This window comes from Protopterus annectens, chromosome 5.part1, assembly GCF_019279795.1.
Source record: "Protopterus annectens isolate FY-2018-M chromosome 5.part1, PAN1.0, whole genome shotgun sequence".
In the NCBI taxonomy this organism is placed as follows: domain Eukaryota; kingdom Metazoa; phylum Chordata; order Ceratodontiformes; family Protopteridae; genus Protopterus; species Protopterus annectens.
This window is the reverse complement of record NC_056736.1, coordinates 524,759,669-524,780,417: the sequence shown is the minus strand read 5'-3', so window position 1 is coordinate 524,780,417 and position 20,749 is coordinate 524,759,669. Positions and strand designations below refer to the sequence as shown.

General features: G+C 40.5%; 1 protein-coding gene and 1 non-coding gene across 2 annotated transcripts in view; one reads left to right on the top strand and one right to left on the bottom strand.

The window, feature by feature from the left end:
- The window catches only part of SPICE1 (spindle and centriole associated protein 1), a 1,080,118-nt gene that overhangs the window by 580,452 nt on the left and 478,917 nt on the right, over positions 1-20,749 (top strand). The gene's annotated exons all lie outside the window — the stretch shown is intronic.
- LOC122803695 lies at positions 18,679-18,785 on the bottom strand. The gene has a single exon (XR_006365142.1). It is a non-coding gene; the product is annotated as a U6 spliceosomal RNA (small nuclear RNA).

The window sequence follows — 20,749 nt, the reverse complement described above, 5'->3', positions numbered from 1 at the left end:
ACCCGAGTGAGGAATGGTGTCAAACGCCTTGGCGAGATCAAGGTAGGCTGTGTGAACCACCTTTCCCTCGTCTATGGCCTTGGTGACTGTCTCAAAGAAGTCAATCAGGTTTAGTAGGCATGATCTGCCCTTAACAAAGCCGAACTGGGTCGGGTCAAGTGTTTGGAGGTTCCCAATGTCTTTGTTAGTGAGTTCCATGATGATGCACTCTATAGCCTTGCAGACCAGGCTAGTCAGGCTTATGGGGCAATAGTTACCAGGGTCAGTTGTGGCCCCTCCTTTGTGGAGCGGAATAACCGTTGCTGTGTGCCATTTTATGGGCACGTAGCCTGTGGAAGGGCTGAGGATGAACAGCGTGTTTAGGTGGGGGGTTAGTTCGTGCAAGACGCAGCCTGGGACACTATCTGGCCCCATTGATGCTGTGTTTTTGGCTTTTCAAAAGGGCTGTTTTCACCTGTGCTTCTGTGGTTTCCGGGACACTACACTTTTCCGATATTGTTGTGGGCCCTCTTGAAGGTGAGGGGGAGGTGAAGTTTGCACTGAATCTATCTGCCAAGATGTTGGCAATATCAGTAGGTTCAGTATATTTTGTGCTATTTTGCACTAGCTCAGAGCATGTCTGCGAGTTGCCACTTAGATTCTTGACATAGCTAAAGAAGGCTTTTTGGTTATCTTTCGAATCCTTGGCTATTTTTCTTTCGAAGTTAGCCTTGGATGATTTTATGAGGGACCTTAGTTTCTTACTGATACTGAACAGGGATGTCTTTCCTTCTGGGGATTTGCTTTTTTTTATGAACTAGTTTCCTCCTTTTGTTGTATAACCTGTTTATGGCAGGGGTCCACCAGACTGGTTTCCTTCTCTTAGGGGAGTGAGTCTTGGTTTTGCTAGGGATGGGGCATGATCCATGCATCGTTGTAGGTGCTCTTAGAGTGCAGTTGTAAAGGATTCTGCTTCTTGGGCAGTGTTATTCTTTAGTGTGGGAGCTGTGAAACTTACCACCTCTGCCTTAAGTAAGGTGGAAGTTTGCTTTAGAAAAGTTTTTCACTGTGGTTTCCTTGGTTAGGTGTGGTAGTGGACATTCAGAGTGATTAGTTTATGGTCTGATCTAACCAGTGACGGGTTGACCTCCATTGTGGAACACCTGTCGCCCATGGTGATGACCATGTCCAATATGTTGTGGCCTCTGGTAGGGGAGTTTACCAGCTGATCCAGGGCATTTGAGTTGATAAATTCCAGAAAGCGCTGAGCCTGGGAGTTTGTACTCAAGTAGTTTTCCCAGTTAATGGTAGGGTAATTGAAATCGCCCAATATCAGGGTGTTCGGTAGGACCTTCATGTTTTCCAGTGTCTCCAGAAAGGCAGAGTGGTGGTCCTGGGTCATGGATGGTGATCTGTAGCAGGCCACAATTTGCACTGCAGATTTGCTCGATGTTAGTTGCACATGGATGATCTCAGAGGTATCATGCTGCGCCACTAACCTGGAGGTGTGGGTATCCTTGATGAATATGGATACACCCCTTCCTTTTGTGTTTCGGTTCGTGCTCTGTGGCCAAAATGTGTGGTATGAGTTGTAGCCCAGTAGTGCTGGAGTGCTCTCTGGAGCCTTGAACCAGGTTTCAGTTACTGCACAGATGTCGACGTTCTCCATACTTAGGAGTGCTTCGAGCGCATGCATTTTGAGATTTAAACTCCTGGCGTTGAGTAGCATAACCCTCATTTTTTTTACTTGTGCTGTTTACGGAGGTGGGTTTGAACTTTGAGCCTTGCCTAAAAAAGGTATTATGAGGGCAGCAAGAAACTTGGCCAGTATTCGAAAGCCAATGGGTGACTGGTGCAAGCAGCCTCTTGTGAAGCAACGCGGCTTGTCGAGCATGTCATCCCAGGCTGACAGACACTGGATCCCCTTTGAATGACACCAGAAGCTTAGCCAATTGTTGAAATTGATCATTTTTTCTTTATACTGAGGTATCATTCTTGGTGAGGGCAGGAATGCTACTCAGCGTCAGGGTCATACCCGCCTGGGCTACATGATCAGAGAGCTCTTCCATGTCTCTTCATGTAGTCCAGGGAGGTACGTCTCAGGTCATTCACACCAACATGAACAATGACAGAGTCATATTTGTACTTGTTCTGGAGTGACCTGAGTGCTTGTGTTATGTGGCGGATTCTGGCTCCCGACAGGCAGCTAACAGTAACCTTCTCCTTGTCCAGCCCAGTGAGTGGGGGGTCAGTGTGCCTGACTATGGAGTCACCTATTACTAGTGTGTTAGGTATGTTATTTCGCCTTAAGGGCTGTGATTGTGCGGCATATTGATTTTGTGTTTTATGTGTTGTCTGGTTTGTGATGGGAGGTGCAGTTTTTTGGGTGTCTGCTTTGGAGCTCTCTGATGCCTTTGCAGGTTTTTATTTAGAGCCTCCGAGTATGATTTCATGTATTTGTGTATTTTTGGCCAGTGCTGGTTTAGTAGGTCAGTGTGATGCTGGGGGTGTGGTGCAAATGTTAACCTCCTCATGACTGTCAGTTCCAGTCTTGGGTGGAGAGACCTTAGCCTCCAGTTTAGCTGTATAATTGCATCTCTCGCATATGTTAGTGTTTTGTGGTAGGAGGAGAGGGCTGTCTTTGTACATGAGGCAGTTGTAACATTGCCTCAGGATGCCCAGGTTCACCAGCTGGACTGGAGAATACACCTGAAGTTGCCCTTTGGTCATGCCTGAATAGTAGGGTGAGCTGCTTAGTCACTTGGCTGGTGAGGGGTGGATAAAAAGCCTTGCCCTGCCTGGCAATCAAGTGTCGGGATATATTAGTGCTTCCTACTGGGTCTGAGCAAGTGCTGGACTGTAGGATGCTTTTTGAGTGCTTAGGTTAAAAGTTAGACTTGTTTCAAGTGAAAAACTGAAGAGGAAACTTAGTGGAGCCAGGAATAATTTAACCCTAGCTAACCAGTGCAGCCCGGTGCACAAAACCATGCAAACCTGGTTTTTAAACTACTGACTTCAGGGCTGGAACCACTCCTCCAGGGACAGATGGCTGCTCAAAGTTCCCCTCTCTCACAGGTGAACAGAGAAACGTCCCTCTATCCAAGTAAGGTGTGGGCAACTCAGAAACTTGTAACACAGCCCTGAATTCAGCACTAGCCTGAAAACTGGGCTATACCAGCTTAGAAAGGCGGGAAACAAGAACATTTTGTTTTTTTTTTTTTGGTGTTTTTTTTTTTTTTTTTTGAAAAGATAAGGCAAAAACCGTAAAAAAACAACTACAAGCAATCCGAAAAGACTATTGCACTTTAGTGTTTAGCCTACAACAGTTAAACAATTTATTAAACAAAAAACTTTTTAAAAGTGCAGGCAGTTAAATAAGTACAATATGTGAAAAAAAACAAGCTTTTAAATCACAATATGTGCTGGAAAATCAGCGTTTAGGTGGAAAACAGTTAAGTACAGCAAGAAAATACAGAAACCTGATACTCAGTCACTCCAAAGTCTCTCTCTTAAGCTAAAAGGCTTGTATCAGTTTAAGGCTTTCTAGTGCTTTCCAGTAGGTTAGTTACAGGAAAGACGGGAAACAAGCGCAGATGTGGTCTTTTAAACCAGAAAGTTGAAAGAGATGGACAACTTCCCAAATGATCAACAAACTACAATTCCCGGGCCAAGAACCATTCCTCTCGTATTAGACAGGCTATCTAGTACTTACCACTCCCACTGAGAAGCTAGAAGGCTCCACTCCAACACAAAGGCTTGGGGGGCTCAGAAGCTTACAAACAGTCTTGGATACAGCAAATCTGTACCTGGGCTAGACTAGTTACGGGAAAGGTGGGGATCAAGCCCAAACACGGGCTCTAAAACCAGAAAGTTGAGAGAGATGGAAAACCTGCCCAAATGGCCAATAAACTACAATTTCTGGGCCAGAACCACTCCTCTTGTGGTAGATAGGCTACCTAGTGCTTACCACTCCCACTGGTTAAACTAGAAGGCTTCCCTCCAACACAGAAAGGCTTGCAGGGCTCAGAAGCTTACCAACAGTCCTGGATACAGCAGCTCTGTATCTGGACTAGGCTAGTTACAGGAAAGGTGTGAAACAAGCGCAAGTGCGGCTTTTAAACTAGAAAGTTGAAAGAGATGGGAAAAAACTGCCCAAACAGCCAGTAGCTACAATTTCTTGGAAAGGAACCACTCCTCTTCGGGTAGATAGGCTCATGCTTACCACTCCCACTGATAAGCTAGAAGGCTTTCCTCCAACACAGAAAGGCTTGGGGGGGGGCTCAGAAGCTTCCTGGAAGAGTCCTGGAAACAGTAAATATGTACCTGGACTAGACTAGTAACAGGAAAGGCAGGAAACAAGAGCAAAGATAGGCTTTTGAATCAGTAGGTTGAAAGAGATGGATGAGCTTCCCAAATGGCCAATAAACTATAATTTCTGGGCCAGAAACCTCTCCTCCTGTGGTAGATGGGCTACCTAGTAAATACAATTCAAATGCAGTGCAGGCTAGCACACATGTATCAATATTACAGCAAATACAGTTTAATTAAATGCAATTAAATTAACAAATGACTAAAAAACAAGTGCAGAAGGCATTAAATTAGAAGGCTTCTAACAAGCAATAATAAGTGCAGAGTAAGTACAACTGAACAGATAGCACGCAGAACAGCAACTAAGACAGTTACAGTAAGAGCAGCTGAATATATATATATATATATATATATATATATATATATATTTTTTTTTTTTTTTTTGAGGGAGGAAACACAGCAGGATTAAGAGGCTACAGAGGTTGTCCTTCTCAAATGCTTTCTTTGTACACAGTAGGAGTGCCTGAAATCAGAATATGATCTCACTGCACTCAGTTGAGTGAGGAAATGAGATAGGCCCAGGAGGAATATCCAAATACAAACTTACAAGAGGGGCAGGCAGTTTCAAAGCCACCAAGACAAGAAATGGGTGGGTGGCTGGGAGAAACACAGTGGAGACAACAAAAGACAGAAACAATACAGCACCACTATAAGTAATAGGCAAGTGTATAAATACAGCACAGTGCAAATTAAGTTGCAAAAAGTGTACTTAACATTTTTGAATAGATTCCAACTCTGCAGCTCACACCAAATCTATCATCTTTCCAGCAGTTCACAGAAATGCAGTCTGTATTGGAATTACAGCAATGAAAATACACCTCAGGCAATGACTAGCTAACCTGAGAAAAAAATACAGTGGAAACAACAAGAGACAGAAACAATACAGCACCACTATAAATAACTTATCATTTTGGAATAGATTCCAACTCTGCAGCTCACAGCAAATCTATCAGCTTTCCAGCAGTTCACAGAAATATATATGTATGTGTGTGTGTGTGTGTGTGTGTGTGTGTGTGTGTGTGTATATATATATATATATATATATATATATATATATAGGTCCACTTGTAAATCTCAAAAGCTCAAAATCTGGAATCTCAAAATACTGAACCCAAAATCTCGAAAGTTCAAAATACTGAAAACTCACAATACTGAATCTCATAATATCGAAAAACATATAGGAAACCAACACTTGCTATACTCTAGCACAAGTACATGCAAAAACAAATAAAAGACAAACCATATTTGTCTACTCCAACTGTAAGAAGGGGGGCAAGCCCCCCTATGTGGGAGCTGCACGCCCCCATAACCCCGCTACTTTTAAATATATCAACTTTGAGATTGCACTTCACTACTACTAAGATGAGTTATGTTGTAATATAGTAAATTAAAAGGGAATATGACTAAGGTTACAACAGGCAGTCATGAAGCATGTAATGGCATGTTTGCCATTTTCTTCTCTGAAGTGTGATCTCGGAGTTGATGTATTTAAGTAGCATGGGGTGGGTGGGTGCAGGGGGGCTTGGCCGCCTGCTTATAGTTGTTGAAGAGTAATATGTTTCTGTATGTACTTATGCTGCAGTATAGTAAGTGTTGGTGTCCTGTAAGTTTTTCGATATTATGAGATTCAGTATTATGAATTTTCAGTATTTTGAACTTTCAAGATTTTGGGTTCAGTATTTTCGGATTCGAGATTTCGAGCTTTTGAGATTTAGAAGTGGATATATATATATATATATATATATATATATATATATGTGTATGTGTGTGTATGTATGTGTGTATATATATATATATATATATATATATATATATATGTTTATATTTAAAAATCTCCTGTAAGCAACGAAGACTGAATTTTAACTGATAATGATGTATAAGAACTAGAACAGTTTAGTTTTGCTGAGATGGTTGATAAACATGTCGTGTGGATTTGAAACACAATCAGAAAAAAAAGAATGGTTAAAATGAAAGAGGAAGAGTAGGTGTTTGTATGTGTACAGTGGAATTCTGGCAAGCACTATGACGGGAGCTGTGTATCTGTTTGACTAGATACCCAAGTGATGTGGCTGTGGCAAGCTCCAGTAATGGTTGTTGTATAATAGTCTAAGTCTGTGCTTTTGATGTATCTGACATTTTTTGGGAAAGTACAGTTTTGCTTGATAAACTGCCAGCTGGTTTATTTTCTGGCCAGATTTGCTGCCCATTTACTAGATCTTATAATGAAGACTAAATCAAAGATGATATTGAGGCAGTATTTAAGGTTTTATAACCATATGATTAATTTGTCTGTGGTTTTATAACCATATGATTCAACACATCTGTGTGCCCTGTTCAATCACAGCATCACCTCAGGTTTTTTCCTACCGAATGGTGCACTGCTACAGTCATCCTTCTACATAAAGCGGGGGACGACAACATACCCTGGAAATTATCGCCCTATTAGCCTGATGAGTCTAATACGCAAGGCTATGGAGCGCATCATCATGGACCTAATTAACAAGGCTATATGGAATCTCCAAACTCTAGATCCCATGCAATTTTGTTTTCTGAAAGGTAGATCATGCCTGCTCAACCTGGTTGACTTCTTTGAGTCATTTACCAGAGCTGTGGATGAGGGCAAGGCAGTTCATACAGCCTACCTCAATCTGGCAAAGGCCCTTGATTCCATTCCCCACTCAGGAATTATTGATAAACTCACCAAACTAGGCATCAACCCCTATATCACTAGGTGGGTTTTGAATTGGCTCACAGATGGGACCCACAGTGTAAAAGTAGCACACTCCAAGTCAGACTGCCTACCAGTCACGAGTGGAGACCGACCGGGATCGGTCCAGGGTCCTCTCCTGTTTGCATCTACTTCTCAGAACATGCAGGGACTCTAACTGATCAAGTTCACAGACAACTGCAAGCTGAGAGCCATTATTAACTCCCCAAGTGATGTAGACATCCTACATAAAGGCCTTACTGAGACCAATGACTGGTGTCAAAACCATGGCCTTAAGCTTAATAACTACTTCATTGGGCCCGTAATAGGTCATGACACATGACTCTAACTTGGTCATTGTGGACCAGAATGGAACTGAAAGGGCCGTAGGAGTAACACAGTCAAGATCAGCTCTAATTATGACCTATAATAGGTCCAGTAAATTAATTATGGATATCTTGTATAAGAATTGGGTAATTATTGCATCCTGTAATGACATTCGACAATGGGTGGGTGAGAGACTGAATATTATTAACAGATAGGGTAGGACGCTTAAAAATGTCCTTGAATCTCATAAGAGGAGACCTATGACTGGTTACATGAGGAAATGTGGGGCTTGTTCATCTTGCACACATATTCTTGAGGGCTTGTCTTGCATTATCAATGGAGTTACTATAGAACTGAGAAGGAAGACTACATGCCAAGCTGAAAGGGTGGTATACTGTGCCCTGTGTATGGTTTGTCTTGCTTTCTACATCAAGAAAACAGAAAGGAGATTAAATTACAGGATATATGAGCATTTAAGTGACATTAGGTTAGGCAAAGAGACTAATGCTCTTGCTAAACACTGTAAGGAGTATGAGGAGCATGATTTTAAATTTACGATAATTGATGTTTTAGACATAGACCCAAGGGGTGGCCCCTACAACTGGAGAAACAAGAGGCACTATGGCAGTTTAAAACTAATGCGATAAACTGGCCGGGTATCAATGATGCTCTATCTTTGGCCCATTTCTTGAAGTTAAATGCATTAAATAGATAAATGAATTGATATACATTTTTTTACATGTATTTACATAATTTTACATTTTATATCTACATATGTATATGTTAGTAACATTTTTACCTATACTATTTTGACAAGGGCATGATTTTTGGGGATTGGTGTGTTATTTGCTGTACATTTTAGTGTGCTTTTTATCATGACATGGGTTCTGTGGTTGAATTGTACTGTGATTGTTGAATATTTATTAACTTTATGAATGTTCATTATACAATGTTATTTTATTGGTTCAATGTTAATTGGGGGTGGATCTGTTTGTTTAAATTGAGCTCAGTAACAGTTTTCTAATTTCCTTGAAAAAGTCTCTGATTCACCAAAGACAAAACCACTTGGAATACTGTTTATACCTTTTGAATTTTTGTGTGACTATACCTTTTGTGTGTTTTATTGAATAAATTCTTGGATAAATGTGAGTCGGCTTTGGTACCTGAACCCACTGCTGCTGTTTTTGTCATTTGGAGTTTGTGTGGACTACTACGTTTTTTGCTAGATATTTAATGATGACATGTTTAATAAAACAAAATAAAAATATATGAAGCAATAAAATATAATAGGCTAGGCAAAGGCTTAAAGTGAAATTTGGTGAAAGTTCTGCAAGTACAAAAACAAGAAAATACATTTGTGTTAGGAACGTAACAGTAGCAGTAGACATCCACGTATGTTCATTGTTGCAGTGGATTTTACATATGGGACTTATGTAGCAGAAGGCCCACATTCCTGCTCAGCTTCCAGAACTTTTCACCCTTTTCTCTCTAGGCTAGGCAGATGCCCTTTAAACTGGAAGTCAGCACAGCTGAGGCACAAGAGGGACTGACACCATCTTTGGTTGATTCTTGCCCTGGCAGCTCTAGGAATCTGTGGCTGATCCATAATACTAACTGCGCATATAGGTGATGGAAGAAGGATTTCCACATCTATGGCAGTCTAATAAGATCTGACAAAGCTGCCTCTCCAAGTTCTAATGCTGTTGATTATGTCACACATGAACATACATCATGCAGGTTCTTTGCACATGTAACCTATTGAAAACTACCCACATGTCCATAGGTTCATTAGGTGTGTACAAGGCTAATAACCCTGGAGCTTTTACAAGCATAGCCCTTAGAAGTGCCCTGGCATTGTGCCGCTCGATGTTAGTTCCCAGTGCCACTATCAAGTAGAGCCACTGGGGTGAACTTTCAATTACCCATCCACTCATCAAGATTTCTCTTGAAGAGGGACAGCGAGGTACTCTGCTTTATATGTATGGGAAGTCAATTCCAGAGCATGGGCAGCCTCTGGGTGAGGAACCTGTCCCTCCAGCATGTTCTGTTGATTGTGGTAATGAGGTTGAGGTCTCTGGAGAGTGTGGTGCAGAGGGATTGGGATTTCTTTAAATATAGCATTTCTAACACAGCTGGGTCAGACATGGCTTTGTAAGTCAAGCAAAGCCTCTAAGTAGGCAATATAAGACAGAGAATAGCTGGAGTTAGGCAACATGTGTTTAATGCCTAGGATCCTCTTCGTGAGGTTTTTCTGTGGCCTCTCCAGCTGTTGTAGGTGTCTAGTGAGGTACATGCCAAATGGGACATTATACGCAATGGTCTAATGAGGAAAGAGTAGAGAGAGACAATGACCTCTTTCTTCCTGGATGCAAAATCCTTGGTAATGAGATGTGCCACATAGAAGGACTTTCTGACCACAGTGGCAATGTGGTGGTCGAAGGAGAGGTTGCTGTCAACCTGTGTCCCCAGATCTCTAATAACGCCTTCAGTGTTCAGTGGGCTCCCATCAATGTGGTAATTAGAGGGAAGTGAGTTTTTACCAAAGGGGATAACAACACATTTTTTGGCATTAAGCTTAAGGCCATGGTTTTGACACCAGTCATTGGTCTTAGTGAGGCCTTTCTGTAAGATGTCTGCATCACTTGGGTAGTTAGAAATGGCTCCCAGGTTGCAGTCGTCTGCGAACTTGGTCAGCCAGAGTCCCTTTGTGTTGACCTGGACTTCTGAGAAGTAGATGCCGAACAGGAGAGGACCTGGGACCATTCCCTGTGGGACTCTACTCTTGACTGGTCAGCAGTCTGACTTGAAGTCGTCTACATTCACACTGTGTGTTCTATCTGTGAGCCAATTTGCAACCCACCTAGTGATATAGGGGTTGATACTTAGTTTGGTGAGTTTATCAGTAATTCCTGAGTGAGGAATGGTATCAAAGGCCTTGGCCAGATCGAGGTAGGCTGTATGCACTGCCTTACCTTCATCCACAGCCCTGGTGACTGACTCAAAGAAGTCAACCAGGTTGAGCAGGTATGATCTCCCTTTCACAAAGCCAAATTGTGTGGGGTCTAGAGTTTGGAGATTTCCTATATCTTTGTTAATCGGGTCCATGATGATGTGCTCCATAGATTTACATATCAGACTTGTCAGGCTAATGAGGTGATACTTCCCAGGGTCTGTAGTTGCTCCCCTTTTATGGAGAGGGTGAGTGTAGGAGTGAGCCATTCAGTAGGGACAAAGCCTGAGGTGAGGCTGTGACTGAACAGGACACAGAGATATGGTGCCAGTTCACTTTGTAGTTCATGTAGAACACAGCCAGGGATATTATCGGATCCCAGGGAAGCTGTATTCTTGGTCTTGGACAATGCAGCTTTAACCTGTGCTGCAGTAATGCTGGGTGCCTGGCATTCTATCAGTATTGTGATTGGTCCTTTAGAAGGGGAGAGAGGGGTAAAGTTGGCACTGAATCTGTCAGCCAATATGTTGGCAATATCTGTTGGCTCAGTATAGGAGGTACCATTGTGCAGTAACTCAGAACAAATCTGGGTATTGCTGTGGAGGTTCTTGATATAACTATAGAAGGCTTTGTGATTGTTTTTAGTGTCTACAGCAAATCTGCCTTCATAGTTGGCTTTAGAAGATTTGATGAGGGATCCTCAGCTTTTTGTTGAGCCTAATAAGGGAGTTTTTCCAGTCTTGGGACTTCTCCTTTTTCTGCAGCAGTTTCTTCCTTATTTTGTAGAGTTTATTAATGGCAGTGGATCACCAGATTGGCTTCCTTTTTTGGAGGAGAGCATCTTGGTTCTATTGAGTATGGCAAGTTCCATGCATTTATGTACATGTTCGTACAGTGCATTGGTGTACGATTCAGCAATCATGCAGCTATTTTCCATTGGCATTGGTACCGTGAAGTTAGCCACCTCTGTTTTTGGAGCTCAAAGTCATCTTTGGAAAAGTTTTTCAAGGTGGTTACCTTTGTGTGTGTGTGTGTGTGTGTGTATGTGTGTGTGGGGGGGGGGGGTGAAATGTGGATTTCCATGGTGATTACTTTATGGTCAGATCTGACCAGGGAGGGATTGACTACTGGTGTAGAGCAATGGTCACCCATGTTTTATTTTTATTTATTTTATTTTATTTTATTTTATTTTACATTTGTTAACCGGGCTAGTCTGGCTGGATACATGTCCATTTTCAGCAGAGGCCCGAGGAGAAAAGCTCCACTATCAGACTAAGACATTACAGAGTTTGTAGTCACTAAATAAACTAACTATACAAATAAAACTAATATAATAAGGCAAAAACAATGCATATACATTTTTCTAATACAAAACTGATTAGATGACAATCTAAATTCAGACAGGGGCTCAGCAGAAAAGCTTCAGTATCATATAAAAAATAATTAGATGTTAAAATTTTAACTAGTAGGTAGTCCTGACAACAAGTAAGTATTGGCTGAATGCTTGAAAATGGTTTATCTAATGTGTCTAATAAGCAGGTTAGTAGAGTAACAGATAAAATATAGTTGGAGTATAGGAAAGGCAAAAATGAAGTAAAGAGACTGTTGATAGAGATACAGTTTCTGTTAGGTAGTGATATTGTGGACTGAGTAAGGCTATATTGCAGATAGTAGAAAGAGTAAAGTAAAGGGGGGAAAAGAAAAGAAAAAGACAAAGATAGTGTGAAATGCTGGAGGTAGTAGGATTAAAGGATGACAGAATGAAGAAGCAAGAGGCAGGATATCAGCATGGTCAGAGGGGGAGTCTAACAGTTGTTAGAACTAAAGAGTGATGGTACAAAAATGGGACAGTGGAGACAGTTTAAGTAAGAACAGAAGAGCAAAAGTACAAAGGAGTGGACTAGGGAGAGTGAAAAATTTACTGGGGTCAGTCAGGGTTGGAGCAAGGGCATAGCCAGTGAGTTAGTAGGTAAGTTTTTATCTGTTTTCTGAAAAGATAACATGAACTTAGGGAGGTCAGTTCTGGGGGAAGTTTATTCCAAATAGAACCAACAGTGTTTGCAAATAAGGAATCACCTGATTTATTATGAGATTTCAAAGTAGTAACTAGTAGCCTGTTGGCTGATCTAAGTGTAGTGAGATTTTTGTAAGGTGTGATGAGTTTATTTAGTATGGGTGTGTTGGCGGGGTAATGTAGAATTTTAAAGGTGATGATTAGTTGCTGAAGGAGTATTAGGTTTGGAAGTTCAAGCCAGTTTAGTTTCTTTAAATTAAGACAGTGATGAGTATGAAATGCAGAGCCAGTGGCAAATCTGGCTATACTATGGTAGGCGGTATTGAGTTTTTGAAGATTAGCTTTAGATATGTTGGTAAAGGTAGGTGAGGCATACAATAATGTTGAAATGAGGTGAGTTTGGGCAAGAGCCACTCTGGAAGTAGCAGTGAGAAAGGGCTTAAGTCTGTAAAGGGCACCAATCTTTTTATTGGCTGACTTGATAGTTAGGTCGATGTGATAGTCAAAATTTAGCTGATTGTCTATGGTGATGCCTAGCAGCTTAGTGGAATAGTCTGGTTTGATGACAGTGCCGTTACATGATACAATTGAAAAAGTGATAGGGGTGGATTTAGTGGTTGGGGTGAAAAGTAGAAGTTTGGTTTTTTTGGGATTTAGGAGGAGACAGATATGTTGAAACCATTTTTCTGCTGCAGAGAAGACCAATTGGGTAGCAGAGTGGAGTTGTGCTGGGGACGAAGCAGAGCAGATGATAGTGGAATCATCTGCATACTGTATACAAGTGGATGTGGGGAGGGAAGTGGGCAGGTTATTTATGAAAATAGAGAAAAGTAGTGGACCTAGGATGGATCCTTGTGGGACGCCAATAGTAACTGGGAGTTGGGAGGATAGATGGCTGTCCCAGAGGACTGCTTGTTTTCTGTTAGTCAGGTATGAGTCAAACCACTGTAATGCTTGTGAATTAAGTGAGAGGGATTGTAAGGTATTGAGGAGAAGTTTATGGTTGACCATGTCGAACGCTTTTGAGAGGTCCAAGAATAGTGCGGAGGAGAACAGGTTGTTGTTACGGTTTTTATTGATAGTCAGTGAAGGAGAGAAGGGCAGTGGAAGTACTGTGGTAGGGTCTAAAACCATGTTGTGATTCTACAAGCAATTTGTTATTTAAGAGATAATGTAGAAGTTGATGGTGAATGCAGCGTTCCATTAATTGAGATAGAGGAGATAGAAGGGCAATAGGCCGAAAATTGGAGAGTTCATTGGAGTTTCCCCCTTTATGGAGGGGAATAATATGGGAGATTTTCCAACAGGATGGGATTTTGGATTCCGTTATAGTTCTGTTTATTAAGATGGAGACTGGGTAGGCTATTTCTGTTGCAGCTAGTTGCAGATATTCAGCTGGAAGCTTGTCTGCTGAAGGGGTGCAGGGTTTGAGTTTAGATAGTAGCTTACGTATATAGGTTGTTGAGACGGTTTTAAAGTCTAGCTTATGGGTGCTGTTTTGAGTGAGAGTAGTTTGGAGGATTGGGGGGGGGGTCATGGTATTAGCTAGAGAGGTGACTGTTTGAGAGAAGAAATTGTTGAAAGTGTTGGCAATTATGTTAGGTTGGGTTTGTGCTAGGCTGTCTGGGGTAGGTGTTTTGGTATTGCCTGGATGGAGTAGTTTGTTTATTCCTGCCCAAAATTGTTTTGGGTTTTGGTGTTGGTTTTGTTGGTATTGAAGGTGATAGTTTTTCTTGTCCAGATAGATAAGCTTCTTTGTTTTGTTTCTCAGACACTTAAAGTTTTGATGGTCAATTGGGTTTTTTGTGGACCTCCATTTAGACCATAGTTTATTTCTAGCTCGCATAGTTTGTTTAGTTGTTTTAGAGAGCCATGGGGCCGCTTTGGAACTGACTCTAACTAAGCGGGATGGGGCATGCTGGTTTAGAATTTGTAGGAAGGAATTGTTGAAATGGGTTACTGCTTCATCTATTGGGAGGTATTTTAGAGTAGACCAGTTATATTCCCTGAGTTCATTTTGAAAGGATACTAGGTTGAATTCTGTTTTGTTGTATTTGGTACGATATGTAGTTGGTTTGGGATTGTTAATTTTTACTTTAGTGATAAAGGTAAGGAGGTGTTAGTAATAACCAGGTCAAGGGTGTTGCTTCCTCTAGCGGGGGTCAGTATGAACTGGTCCAGGGCATTGGAATTGATGAATTCCAGGAACTGTTGGGCCAGTGTATTGGTGCTTGAGTAATTTTCCCAGTTGATGGTGGGGTAGTTGACGTCTGCTAGTATGAGAGTGTTGGGTTGAACCTTGATAGATTCCAGGGTGCTTAGGAACGTGGAGTGAGAGTCTAGGGACATAGTTGGGGACCTATAGCAGGCTATGACTTGGATCGCCATCTTACCCAATATTAGTTGTACCTGAAGTATCTCAGATCCTTTATGCTGGGCTACTAGTCAGGAGGTGTGCATTTCCTTTATGAATATGGAGACACCACCGCCTTTGGAGCTACAGTCCATGTTTTAGGGTCAAAAAGTGTGGAATGAGTTGTAGCCTGGTAGCGCTGGGGTACTTTCTGCCGCTTTAAACCAGGTCTCCATTACAGCACAAATGTTGATGTTCTCCATTCTGAGGAGTGCTTCAAGCGAGTTCATCTTGAGATTTAGACTTCTAGCGCTGAGCAGCATGACCCTCAGATTGCATTTATTTATAGCTGTTATGGTGGTAATTTGGTCTTTGGAACACCGCCTACAAAAGGCACAATGGGGGTGGTAAGTGCCTTAGCCAGTACCCAGAAACCCAGGGGTGACAGATGCAGGCCATCTCTGGCAAAGCATCAAAGTCTAGGTATACCAAAGAAACTCCAGTTAAATCCACAAGGCACACTGGAACACACACCAAGAAATTTCCAAAGAAACTCCAGGGCAAGACTGACAGAAAGTTGAAAGAAAGGATCTATGAGCATGTATACAGCATAAGGAAGGCTAGGTTAGAGAATGCCCTGGCCAAACATTGTAGTGAGAATCCCACTCACTCTTTTGTGTTTAAGGTTTTAAATCAAATTACATCAGATGTAAAAGGGGGCCCTTACCAGTTACTGTTAGAGAGACAGGAATTGATTTGGCAGCTGAGGATGAATTCTTACAGAGATCCGGGTCTTAATGACAAGGTTTCTCTTTCATGCATACTGAAATTAAGAAGTCTACTGACATAGAGCAACGGCCATCTGATGTTTGTGTTGATGGTAGTTGCACATATATTGGCGTGTACTTATTTCCATTTGTGTGTACATGTTCGTATGAGATTTAAGCAAGCATTATATTAACAGCATGTTTTTATAAATCTTGAAATGTGAATGCTGGGGTAACATTTCATGATTGCTTGATTTTTTACTGGATTAGGTTTATTTTATATTAGTCTAAATAGGATTTTTACATGTCCAGCATTTGAGGATGTTGGTTTTTATTTAGTGGGTAATATTTGATTGATCATGTATAAAAGTTTTTTATTTTTAACTTGCAGTCTTGTTATTTATGGTATAGTCCCTTTAAATGTTAATTAGTTTTAACATGTGTTTGTAAAGGGAGATGTATATATGGGTGTGGTGTTGTTTGCTCTGTCTGACAAAGTTCGGCTATCAGTTGAACGAAAAGCTTTGTGGAAATAAATTGTTGCTTAACAAGTTTGACTTCGGTTCTGCTCTTGCCTGGAGTTCCTTTGGATATTTCTTGGAGTGTGTTCCAGTGTGCCTTGTGGATTTAACTAAAGCATCAAGGTCTGTCAATCATGTCATCCCAAGCAGACTGATACTGGATCCCCTTAGAATGACAGAAGAAATTAAGCCAATTGTTGAAGTCAGTCATTTTTTGTTTGTACTGTGGTATCATTTAAGATGACGGTAGGATATTGCACAGGGCTGGGATCATACCTGCTTGTGCCACATAATCCGTGAGCTCCACCATGTCTCTTTTCATGTAGTCCAGGGAGGTTTGTCTCAGGTCATTCACACCCACATAAACAATGACAGAGTCATACTTGTACTTGTGGAGTGACCTGAGTGTATGTGTTATGTGTCGGATTCTGGCATCTGATAGACCGCTAACTGTTACCTTCTCCTTATTCAACCTAGTGAGTGGGACATCTGTGTACCTCACTATTGAGTCACCTATGATTAGTGTATTGGGAAAAGTGTTTAGCCTTGGGTTGAGGGGCACGCTGGGTGTTTAGCCTTAGGGGCTTAGGTTGAGGGGTACACTGTGGAGGTGAACTATGTGTCTTGTGGTCTGTGAAGTGTTGTGGTGGTCGAGTGCATTTCTGTCTTGGAGGTCTGCTGTTTGGGTAAATTTCTATTGAGAGCCTCTGCGAAGGTGGGTGTATGGTTTGTGTTTTTATGTGAGAGATGTGATGGTGAGTGTTCTGGAAGGCTGTGTGTACCATGTGGTGTGGTGCAGGTGTTGACCTTCTCCTCTTGACCAGCTAGTTTGATCTTGGCTGGAGAGGGGGGCAGTAGGGCTTAATAGAAAAACCCAGTTCTCTAAGTTATAGATAACAGCTCCTGCTCTCAGTTGACCAAACTTTTACCGCAAGGAACTAATGAGCCACAGGGCTGTCACCTCAGGGGAATAAATAGTTTCTATGGTTTTCTGGGAGGGTGGGCTTCAGTGGTCAACTAAGGCACTAGCCCTCTGCTCCCCCAAAAATATCTTCTATAGATCTGACTTCAAGAATTTCAGTTTGTTTTCTTTTATGCATGTTTATTTCAGAACCTCTGGTATCTGTATACAAATTCCAGTGCGCTTTGCAAACACATTTAACACTTTCTTTTTCCTGACACGTACCATTCTTGCAGCCAGTGATGTGCAGTATCACTACCACTTATTGACCTCTGGTCACAGCTGATTTAACTACTACTTTGGACTCTCTCTTGCCTTCTTTTTTGAAATAATCTCCAACAAATTATTTTTAATATTTTCCAAACCTTCATCCAAACACTGGGAGGGCAGTAAGGATGAAACATCTTAAGTTTCCATCTGTTGTCAGCTCCATTTACTCTTTAAATTCCTGTCTGAAAACTGGCAGAGTGCTTTGCATTTTGTTGGATGTTACCCTACCCACCCATCTCAGGCCCTGTGATTGAGGTATCCCACCTTTATTTAGCCATGGTACCCAATGACCAGTGTTGAATAATCCTGGAATGTATATAAACCCCTAGCAGTACTATTCTTTTTAACTGAAATCTAGGACATTCATTTAAAAAAAATCAGCAAGTCTGACAATTACAATGGTTTGTTTTATGGTGAAAAAAATGTAGTTTAAACCAGTAATATTGTGTTTTCGTAAATCTATAGTGCTGAAAGCAAGAATTCTGTGTACTTTATAAATATGAAAAAGTAGTAGTGATAATAGTAGCAAGTAGAATTAGACATTATAAACAATCTTCAGCGCTTCGTACATTTTTTTCCCAAAATTTCAAAGTCTGTTTGTCATTTTGGAACATTTCCAAACAAAGTATTAAAAAAAAAAAAAAAAAAATGGAAAGAAAATGTAAGCACAATCAAACAATTACCAATTCTCTTAACTAATTCATAAATACCTTCCAACTAAAATTAACATTAATATGGATTAATTCAGCCTCTTTTAGTAATAAGCTATCTTACGTCTGTGCCATCTGTTATTCAAATCAACCAGCTTTAAACATAAGCTATTAAAACATGTACATTCCTTCCATTTTTCCGTATGAACATGTTCAGCCACAGTGTTTTGAAAACTTATTATTTAAATGTTCTTGTATTATAACTTTATACTTCCCTTGCCTTTCCTATACATACTTTACTACAAAGGCACATTGTTATTTACTTATTTAACATCTGTTTACTGGGACAGTCCAAATCTGACAGAGCTCATTTTCAGCAGAGGCTCCAGAGAGAAATGCTCCAGCTGCATGTCTTTGGAATGTGGGAAGATACCGGATCACCTGGAGAAAGCCCTTGCGAACACAGGGAGGACATGCAGACTCTGCACAGAAGCACCCCAGCCGAGAATTGAAACTGAGAACCTTTTGTTGTGAGGTGACGATACTAATCGCTGCACCATTGCATCACCCAACACATACACTACAGCAGATGTGTTACAGGAATAACTTCTATAATTCAGATTAATTTGATTACTAGAATGCATCTTATGGACTACAAACTTACAAAATTTAATTGAAAAGTATTGAGGTTCATAGATAAAAATTAAGCAATCAGTCTGGAGACCACTACAAACCTAACCAGCAATAAGAGGTCAGAATCAAACCCTCTGAGGCCAAGCCCTTAACTATTATGCCAGCCCTCTTCCTAAACTTAAATATGGAATGCTTCACAGATTTGCATGTCATCCTTGCACAAGGGCCATGCTAATCTTCTCTGTTTCATTCCAGATCTAGTATATGTGCTGCTAAAGTAAGCAAATGGGAGTGTTAATTGTTTCATTGTTAATGAAATTATGTGGCTCATTTAAACTTTGTTCTTTGAAGGTAGTATATGTAGAAGCACTGAATATTAATGGGTCTACTTCACTTCGCCGAACACCTCTTCATCGAATCCTATTTGTCGAACAATTGTTTCAGTGATCTTTTTCTTATAGTAAGTAACCAGTGGACCATAATCAGGAATTTGCCCTTTTCCCCACTATAGTGCGATCTCAGAGTTGGTACATTTAGTTGGAGGGATGTGTGTTTTTTTTAAATATGCTGTTTTTGTTGTGCTTGGTAGTTGGCCCATTGATTACTTATCCTGGGAAATAGTTTGGCTGAAACGATCATTCGACGAATGAAGATTTGACAAATATGGTTCGAAGAGATGTTCGATTAGTGAGTTCGGCAAAGTGATATAGACCCATATTAACACATAGCTTAGTCTTTAAACTGTTGTAAGCAGAATGATGCTTGACTTAATCATGTTTATTATTTATTTATTTATTTTACATTTGTTGATCAGGTTAGTCCGTCTGAGCTTAGTGGCTCATTTTCAGTGGAGACCCAGGGAGAAAAGCTCCACAGTAAGATGCAATTTAATTACATTAAAGAATTAGATTATATGCAAAATCTATAAGCATTCACCAGCTACATGCAATATGAGTGTAGTTTTACACTGGTAGATGATAATGAAGATATGCCTAGAGTAGAGCATTAATCCAATACAAGAGAAATACATAAATTGTTCTATATTCATGCAACAAACAGTAGTTTGTAAAACATTTTGGCTAATATAGTTCCAAAATGGGAGAGAGTATAGGGGCAGAGTGAGGCAGAAGAGAAATGAGTAAAGAAGGTAGAAAGGCTAAGAATAGATTGTAGGCAGCTCAAGGAAAGGGACTAGTGAGATTATGCAGGAAAAAGGGAGGTGAGAAGTTATACAGGGAGAGAGAGTGTAAGTGGGAGGGGAGGAGGTAAATGGGAGTCTCTGAAGCATGGAAAAGTAGTTGGTTGAGTGTAGTGCCAAGACCTGTTTGTTTTTAGGTACTCTCTAGTGGCTGTTTTGAATTGATTAGGGTGTTTAAGGAATCCAATTTGTAAGAGAAGTTTGTTCCAGGATATGGTAGGGTTATTTTAGACAATTAATTTAAAAAACTTGCTTTATACCTCCCTCCCTCCCTCCCACACACACACACACACCTTTTATTCTCTACTGTCCTTGTTTTACAATAGCACCATGCCTGCTTTGGATTTTACAAGGTTAATACATTAAACAATCCGTGTATACAAACTTCACCGTCTGTATTTCCTGGAGTACACTTTAATGCAGGCTGATTGTCTCAGTATTCTCTGTTTTGTAACTAGTTAATTTAATTCAGTCAGATAACATTTTATTTTGCATTAAGCTGGTGTTTTCTACTGCACTGGCTGTTTAACTGCAGATCTGCTTTCAAAACGTAAGTTCTGAGTTAAGGCAAATGTTGAATAATTGCTAGTTTGAGTAGATAACATCCCCAGGTATAGATCAGCAAATCTACACTAATACGAGTGAGAATTTCTTCTTTATTTATAACAAAGTTTTCATGATGTGTAACAGAAAAAAATTACATACATATGTACTTTTGTTGAGCAAGTACCTAAAATGTTTAATACTGTAAACTAAACTGCACACTTTGTACTGCATTTGTCTGCCTTACTATGTTAAATTGTATTTTGTTGCTGTTTTCACTGTTTGCAAAGCTTTTTTTGCATTTGCAAAGTAATTGTTGCTACTTTTAACTGTTTGCAAAGCATCTGATCTGTTCTGTTTTGCTGCCAAGCAGTGCTTTAAATAGACGATTTGTTTGCTGTTTAAAATTTTCTTTAGTGTCTCCTTGCTGTTTTTAGCTGTTTAAAACATTTAGTGTCTCACTGCTGTTTAAAACATTTTTAGTGTTTTCCATCTACATTAGTATAGC